Here is a 9,582-nt window from a genome sequence, read left to right on the forward strand (position 1 = left end):
ACCCCTCCAGAACAGTTTCATTCATTCACTGTTAACCCCTTCAGATCCAAAACAGTTTTCATTCATAGGCTCTTAACCCCTTTACATTTACAACAGTTTAATTCATCCACTATTAACCCCTTCACATCCACAAAACTTAAATTTATCCTCTGTTAACTCCTTCAGACCCAGAACAGTTTAATTCATACACTGTTAACCCCTTCAGATCTGGGACTATTTAAAATTTTCAAACTATATGTAGAACAATCCTAAAAGAAAATAAATGTTTTTAGTTGAGTTCATAGACTTTTAACCCCTTTAGAAAAAAAAGACTTTTTTTTGCATCTTTGTTTTTTTTTTTATCGCCTTTTCCTTCTAATCTTACTAAAGGCCCTATTACACAAGACGATTATTGCCCCCCCCCCCCCCTGTACTCACCTGCTCGCTGCCAACGCGTTATAGCGCCGGCAGCGAGCGGGGAACGAGGAGCAAGCGAGCGCTGACAGCTTAACTCTTTCATGTTCTGGTCAGTATGGCGATGGGAGCGCTTACATGATTAGTTGCTCTCTTTCTAGTGATAAATTTTGCCACATAATTTCTAACGCCTGAAAACCAGGCTCATTGTAATGTATTTCTCTCATTTGTCTTAGATACATAAGAATGTAAAAAATACTGTACATTTAGACCTCAAAGAGAACATTTGTTCAGATTATTTCATGCACCGTCAAAACTGGAACAGGTTTTGCGCCATCGCTACCATATCCTAGAAGAGCCGTTACTCTGTGACTTTCAGACATTTTTACTGTAGGGATTTGGAGTAATGAGATGGTATGAATATCAATTTGGGACTATATGTAGCAAAATTTGAGGCCTAATAAAATCTAAAAATCAAGATTGTTAATCTTGTACGGATTCTGTGATTTTCAAACATTTTTACTGAGCGGATTTGGAGTAATTTGATTGTAAAATGTCTATTTAGGGCTATATGTTGCACAATTTGAAGTCCAATAAATTCACGAAAACAAATTGTTATCCAATCAGGCTACTATATCCTAGAAGAGTGCTTACTCATGTACACATTCTATGATTTTCAGACATTTCTGCTGTAGGAATTTGGAGTAATGGGATGGTAAAATTTCAATTTGGGGCTATATGTTGCACAATTTAAAGTCCAATAAAATCACAAAATCAAATTGTTATCCAATCTCACTATGACATCCTAGAAGAGCGGTTACTCTTCTACACACTCTATGATTTTCTTTTAAATCTTTATTATTGAATTTTTTTATTTATTTATAATTAAAAAAAAACAATACACAGAGATTGCAGATACAACAATTATCCATCTTGTCTAACAAATCACCTAAAAGTGGGCAGACACGCACAGAAAGGACCGCCATGCTCCTCCCCAGTGCTGTCTTATGCCCATCCCCCCCCCCCCCCCCAAAAAAAAAAACCCTACTCAATCCATGAGCGAACACAAAAATTGTGATTCCAGCAACTGACCCCACGGACCCCATATGCTCTGAAATCTACCTTTCACTCTTTCACCTTCTGCAACCAGCTCCTCCATCCTTTGTATTACATTTTACCATCCCATTACTCCAAATTCCTTCAGTAAAAATGTCTGAAAATCACAGAATCCCTACAAATTGTGCAACAGACATTTCACCAGCACATTCAGTGTCGGACTGGCCGACCAGAGGACCAGAAGATCCTCCGGTGGGCCCCCAGCTTTAGAACCTGCACTAACACTGACTGACATGTCTTTTCCCAATGGTTGTTTATTGGTGAGCCCCCAGGATCATTTCCTCTGGTGGGCCCCAGATACCCCAGTACGACACTGAGCACATTACTACAAATTTCTACAGTAAAAATGACTGAAAATCATAGAATCCGTACAAGAGTCAGCATTGTTTTAGGATATGGTAGCCTGATTGGATAACAATTTGATTTTGTGATTTTATTAGGCTTCAAATTGTGTGACATATAGCCCCAAACAGACATTCTACCATGACATTACTCCAAATCCCTAAAATCACAGAATCCCTAAAATCCTCTTCTAGGATATGGTAGCGTGATTGGATAACAATTTGATTTTGTGATTTTATTGGACTTAAAATTGTACAACATATAGCCCCAAAATGATAATTTACCATCCCATAACTCTGAAACCCTACAGTAAAAATATCACACTCTTCTAGGATATGGTAGCAAGATTGGATAACAATTTGATTTTTAGATTTTATAAGGCTTCAAATTGTGCGACATATAGCCCCAAGTTGATATTTTCCCATCCCATTACTCCAAATTCCTACAGTACAACTGTCTGAAAATCGTAGAATCTGTACAAGAGTAACCGCTCTTCTAGGATATGGTAGTGAAGGCGCAAAACCTGACCCAGTTTTGACGGGGTTAACGGTGCATGAAATAATCTGAAAAAATATTTTCTTTGAGGTCTGAATGTGCAGTATGTTTAAGATTCTTCTGTATGTAAGACAAATGAGAGAAATACATTACAATGAGCCTGGTTTTCAGGCGTTACAAATTATGTGGCAAAATGTATCACTAGACAGCGCAACTAATCACGTAAGCTCTCCCATCGCCATACTGACCAGAACATGAAAGAGTTAAAGGGGTACTCCGGGCTGGGGGCTTTTTCAGCTATGACCGGGGAGGAGGGGGATGAGGCCAACAACGTCCCCTTACCTCCCAGGTTCCAGCGCCATGTCCCGGATGACGTTGCATCGGTCTGTGCTGCCCGGCCACTTCCTGGTCTTTGCAGGGGCTTGAGACGTGACGTAACGGATCCCGCCTCTGCCACTGACTGGCTGAGCGGACTTGAAATGTCACATCTCAAGCCCGCGTCAGAGACCAGGAAGCGGCCGGGCAGTGCGGACCAGAGCGGCGCGATACGGGACACTGCACTGGCACCGGGGAGGTAAGGGGACATCGATGGCCTCATCCACCTCCTCCCCGATCATAGACTAAAAAGCCAGAGTACCCCTTTAAGCCCCATTACACGGGGCGATATTGAGGAGCAAATGAGCGCTGTCAGCTTGTTCCCCGCTCACTGCCAATGCTTTTACACGTGTTGGCAGCGAGCAGGTGTGTGCAGGGGGGGCCAATAATCATCTCGTGTAATAGGGCCTTTAAATGGGTGCCATTTAATAGCAAATAATTACTGTTATTTTAAAACAACGTCCAATATTTGCCATTAAATGACGGCCATCCACTCAATTTCAAGTGTGAGTACATAGCCTTTCTCAATCCACTTCTGGTTTTGGTTGCAAAATACTGATCAAAATACTGAGCAAAAATACTGTGTGTGAACATAGCCTCAAGGAGCATTATGTTAAACAGTGCTTATAAAGTTGCAGCCCTAGGTGTTAGGTTATTGTTCTCCTTCACACATTTTGTTTTTTGTTGAACTACCCCTTTAAGAAGACCCATTTTCTGAACATATATCCTTGTAGGACTGAAAAGCATAGACAGCCACGCTTGTTAAGGATGTCAGACCATTGATATTTGTAAGTTATTTAGTATAGTGATATAGGGAATTTATTGTACTTTATTAAGAGGCACAGAACTTTAAGGCAGGTGTTGTTTCTCCCTGACACACCCTGTTTCCAATGAAATAATGTCACTTAGGCATTTTAAGAATTTCATGAGAAGGGATTATACAAGAAATATATGGCTATGGGGTTATAAGGTTTCCAAACAGCTACTATTACCACTTTAGAGCATTTATTGCCACACATACTGTACATAAAAGCAAATACACAGTTGTAGGCTGCATTCACACGTTCCGGGAAGTTGGCCGTGCTTACGGATCCGTGCGCACGGACAATTTTACAGCCCATTGCTTTCTATGGGACTACTCAGATGTTCCGTGATCCGTTCCGTTAAAAAATAGGACATGTCATTACTCGGAACGGATGCACGGAAAGGATTCCCCATAGAAATCAATGAGATCCGTGTTTTTCACGGATGTGACATCCGTGTTCATCCGTGAAAAACACGGATGTGATGTAATCAATGTCATTTAAAATGCTGTAAGACAGATCCGTGAAAAAAACGGACACGGATACAAAACGGATGCAAAACGGACTGTTTTGCACGGATCACGGAGGTTGCTGCCGGACCACAATCACGGACCGGGAAAATCACTGAACGTGTGAATGCAGCCGTACAGTCATAACAGTAAAAAGTAAATACTGAAGTCTAAAATCAATTATGTATGTTTCACACCATTTATAATACACTTCCTAACCCTTGTTCATCTTGACAGAATGGTTTCTGTTATGTTCTGGTCCACTTCTTAAAGAGTGCTGTTTTATTTCGCTTCAAAATATACTTCCATAAAGCCATGTGTAGGAAAAAATGGAAGATTTGTTTGATTCTGAGCTCTGAGGTCGTGAAATGCGTTGCTAGGAATTCTTTAGATATTATAATCCGCTACTGGCTGGAAGCTGATCATTATGGTTATATGACAGCCGCCCATGAAGGTGAACTGTAAGTTTTCCCAGTTATGCAATTCCTACCCCAGCCGCCGGGCAGGAGAGAGAAAGACAGCAGCGATGGCGGGGAAAGAAAGTACTGTGTGCCGGCTAGTTTGGATATGCCTCCTGGGAGACTTCTGAGAAGGTCCTGCTAGGCAGAGTGGGCAGCGGGCATGCTGGGGGAGAGCAAGGGTGGTCCCGGTGGGGAGTGGTACGCTGGGGGAGAGCTGGGGGTTCCCGGTGGGGAGCGGCAAACTAAAGGAGAGCAAGGGGGGGGGGGTCCTGGTGGGGAGAGGCACACTGGGGTAGAGCTGCGGCAGGAAGATCAGGAGGGGGATAGAGCTGACACTGAGCATCACCCTGTCATCTCCAGCAGCCACAGCTGGCAGGGGGTCGTGACATAACCATTTATATCCAGGAAGTGAAGACTACATGCAGTAGTAAGTGCAGGGAAAAAGCACTTTATGTATATTGGGGATTTGTATAACTTTTGGGAGCTAATACAATACTTACAATAAAATTTTTTGCCAGACTTCCCCTCTAAAATCAACCAGTGTCAGAAGATTTGTAATTTACTTTTATTAAAAAATCTCAAGTTTTCCAGTCCTTATGAGCTGATGCATGTCCTGCAGGACATACAGCAGCTGACAAGTACTGGAAGACTTAATATCTTTTAATTGAAGTAAATTACAAATATCTGGCACTTTCTGGCATCAGGTGATTTGAAAGAAAAGAAAATCTGCACTACTAATTTAATTAATTGATATTACAAAGTAATGCTACGTTTACAGGGAACGATAGTTTGCCCCATCGTACGATTAACAATGTTGGAGTAACGATTTTTTTTCATAACGGTCAGCGTTTAGACGGTACGCTATATCGTATGGAAATTAGTTTTGCGATCGCTTAAGCCTGTCTCACACATTGGTTAAATCGGCGAACGACTGTTCACACAGAACAATCTGCGAATTTTTTGCGAACGATCAACGACGATTTGAGAACTTGTTAAAAGATCAAAATGAACGATTTCTCGCTCGTCGTTTGATCGTTCGCTGCGTTTACATGTACGATTATCGTGCGAATTTGATTGTTGTCGTGCGAATTCGCACGATAATCGTTCTGTGTAAACGCAGCATAATTTAACTTTATTAAAGGAATGTATTGGCAAAAAAATTAAAAATAGTTTTTGAGTCTCCAGAGTACCCCTTTAAAGAGCATTATGTTAAACAGTCGTTATAAAGTTGCAGCCCTAGGTGTAAAGTTATTGTTCTCCTTCACATTTATGTGTGTTCTTTAACCCCTTTCCTCTGCATACATTATGGGCCTTCAAGGGGTATTATCTTTTCAGTCTCCTTTCCCCAGTTCTGATAATCTGTATTTTATGTTCATATAAGGTTTGTTTTCAGCTGTATTTTTGGAATGCTGCCATTTAAGGTGAAAATACTTTGTGACTTTCTATAATTACGAAGCTTGTTACTGAAGTACTGCTGTATTTTGCGCCTCTAAATGTTGGCTGTCCAAAAATATGTCCGAAAACAAACGTGTGAACATAGCCTTATGGTACCAAATTGGAATATGCATGACAGGGCTGGGTACTAATGCAATGAAAAGTGCTACAAAAAAAAGTTTAATAGAGTTCCATATTTTTCTGTTGACTTCCAGCAAATGTATGGCCTGCTTGTAATTGGCAGCAAATGTGCTGATTTTGTTGGAGAAAATGGCAAGTATGAAAATACCTATATAACTGATAAATGGGCTGTGTTTGGAAAAGAGAATTTGTCCTTAGTTCTCTATGGAAAGGCTCTTGAAAACCACTAGTGGAGTGAACCTTTTATTAGAACATCATTTAAAATCTAGTCACAGCCTAGTCCGAGTTTCCTATTCTAAAAAGAAGAAAGTGGTCCTACACTCTGCTCTGCAGGAAACCAATATCTGATAGGATGGATTCAGGCTTCTACAAAAAAAAAAAAGAATGTTCAAAGTTTATACTTGGTGTTCAAAACTTGCCTGCTTTGAAAAAAAAAGGAAAGGAACACAAATAAAGGTATGGTAATAATAAAGCATGCAAAAGGTAAGATATCACAGAGAATGAGAGGCTTACAAGTAATACAATGATGGGATATGGATATGAATGACAGGATATTGCTGTTATTACTCAGTTTCTACAAATAACATCAAAACAAGGTGCATAATAATTACTTTACTGTAAGGCTGGGTTCACACTGTTTTTGCAATCCGTTTAAAAAAAAAAAAAAAAAACCTTTCTACCAGTTGTGAAAAATTTTGTGACCTCATGGTAATATAGTAGAGTGCAGCATAAAGAGGGAGTGACCACAGCTGCTTATCACATGATGATGATTTGCTATCAGTGACATCATATAATATGTGGCGCATTGCCAGTGCTGTACAAGGGCAGACTTGTTTTTATTATCATGAATATCCGACAAAGCAATCAGCAGCAGGGAGTTTACATAGGAGTGATGTGTTAACTTGATCCAACAGTCTACCAATGAGCCAGCTTTATCAATGTGATGCATGCTGTTTGATAAATCTCATATTTGTTTCCATTTCATGGAGTTTTGTGTGTATGCCGTTTGCCCTATGGTATGTAAGCAACTTGTATAACTTTTATGTTATTTAAAGGGGTTGTCCGGCGAAAAAAAATTATTCACAGAATAACACACATTACAAAGTTATACAACTTTGTAATGTATGTTATGTCTGTGAATGGCCCCCTTCCCCATGTCCCACCACCCCCACCCGTGTACCCGGAAGTGTGGTGCGCTATACATTACCTGTCGCGTGCCGACCACGGTCTCCGATCGTCAGCAGTGACGTCTTCTTCGGGAACTTGGCGGATCTTCCCGAGTGCCGGCCGCCCTCTGCAGCGTCATCCGAAGCTCAGCCGCGATTGGCTGAGCATAACTGTGCTCAGCCAATCGCGGCTGAGCAGCTGATGACGTGGCCGCGTCATCAGCCGCTCAGCCGCGATTGGCTGAGCACAGTTATGCTCAGCCAATCGCGGCTGAGCTTCGGATGACGCTGCAGAGGGTGGCCGGCACTCGGGAAGATCCTCCAAGCTCCCGAAGAAGACGTCACTGCTGACGATCGGAGACCGTGGACGACACGACATGCGGTGAGTATAATGCACCACACTTCCGGGTCTAGCGTGGGTGGGGGGAAACACGGGGAAGGGGGCCATTCACAGACATAACATACATTACAAAGTTGTATAACTTTGTAATGTGTGTTATTCTGTGAATAATTTTTTTTCGCCGGACAACCCCTTTAAAGCCTTTTAAAAAATTATAACCTTTTAAAAAAGAATAAATGTGTTTAAAATTGCTCTATTACCATCCTTATAACGCTTTAATTTTTTTGTCTATAGGGCTGTGTGAGGCTTCATTTTTTGTGCCATGATGTGTATTTTCTATTGGTACCTTGCTTGCTTATATGTGACTTTTTAATCACTTTTAAACGCTTAGTTTACCATGCATGATCAGGAATGTGATTAATAATTCGGGCAATTACGCATGTGGTAATACCAAATATGTTTGTTTATTTATAAAATGGGAAAAGGCGAGTGATTTGAACTTTGTTAGGGGGAGAGTATTTATATATATATATATATATATATATATATATATATAAATTTTTTTTTTTTATAATAACTAGAAGTCCCCCTGGGGGACTTCTATATACATAGCACTGATCTCTCATAGAGATCAATGCTGTATATATTATCAATGAGATCAATGATACATTAATTTGGGCTGCTGGAGCCCAAAGCAATGGATTACCGAGCCGGGATCAACGTCATTAAGGCGCTAAGGGGTTAAAGTATATAAATTAGCTATAGCCCTAATCATACTAATTTGCATACTGAAGTTAACATGTCATTCAGATCACATGAAGAATGCCATAAAAAAATTAAGACCCAAAAGTAAAAAAAAAGTAGTTGGTGTAACACGTACCCCAGAAGTCCATCTTGGAAGTGGATTCGGGATCGTTAAGTGGGGGATGCAGAAATGCCGTAGGAGAATAAGGGGGGTGGGGGTGGGAGGGGGCATAGAGAGGTAAGAATAACATGTTTGTTATGTTCTCTGTCAGGACAGCAACATATTGGAAGATTTACAGGGCCAGAATACCCCTTTAATTTTTTAAGAGATGAATTGCCATTTTCATTGGTGTCCTTTTGGGGTATGTGTGACATTGATTACTTTTTTTTTTTATTGTTTTGGGTTTTAATTTTTTATGTCATTCTTCTTCCTACAGGGAAGAAAAAGAAAGACATTTTAAAAATATTTTTAAAATAAAAAGTTAAGGCTTTCGAAACATGGCAAGACAAAAAAATTTTTGTTTATTAAATGATTTTATTGTGCAAAAGTAACTACAGCTGGTATTGCAAAAAACAAGCCCTCGCACAAAAAATAAAAAGGTTATGGCTGCAGAAAAATGTTTTGCTTCTTAAACAATAATAAAGCTAGATTGCAGTTTATGACCTACCCAGAGGATAGATGATAAGTGACTGGTTGGGGTCTGACCAGAAGATAAGTTTTACTGTATTTGGGCTTGCAGTAGCCAAAAAAACCTGCAGAGGGTACTGCTCCTATGTAAATAAATAGATGTTACGTAGTTATCCACAGTATTACGTCTATTTATTTTATACTTCAAGTAGAAATGCTAGTCACAAATTACATTTTTCATTGTTGTTTCAGATTCTTATCTAAATATTTTTGTAGACCACAAGTTTCAAACTTGCAGCCCTTGCATACATTTTTGGCATATGTTTCTTCACAGTTCTGTTTGCTGAAAGCAATACCTGTAGATGACATTTTTGTATCTAGCAACAACAACAAAAAAAGACACAAAAACATGAGTAGCTGTATGTGTTTTTCATAATGTATTTCAATGGGAAACCTATGCTTTTGCTATATATTGTTATTCTGTAAATGTTTGCGTTAAATGGGCCCAAAAGTGTCTGTTAAACTTACAACATAAATGAATTGTGAACCTAGCCTAAAGCAGAGGAGTATATTTCCTTTGCTACATAGCAATAGCAATTAGCATGTGGAGTATAATGTACAGTAAGTGCATAAAC

The sequence above is a fragment of the Dendropsophus ebraccatus genome, chromosome 1, assembly GCF_027789765.1.
Source record: "Dendropsophus ebraccatus isolate aDenEbr1 chromosome 1, aDenEbr1.pat, whole genome shotgun sequence".
Taxonomy (NCBI): Eukaryota; Metazoa; Chordata; class Amphibia; order Anura; family Hylidae; genus Dendropsophus; species Dendropsophus ebraccatus.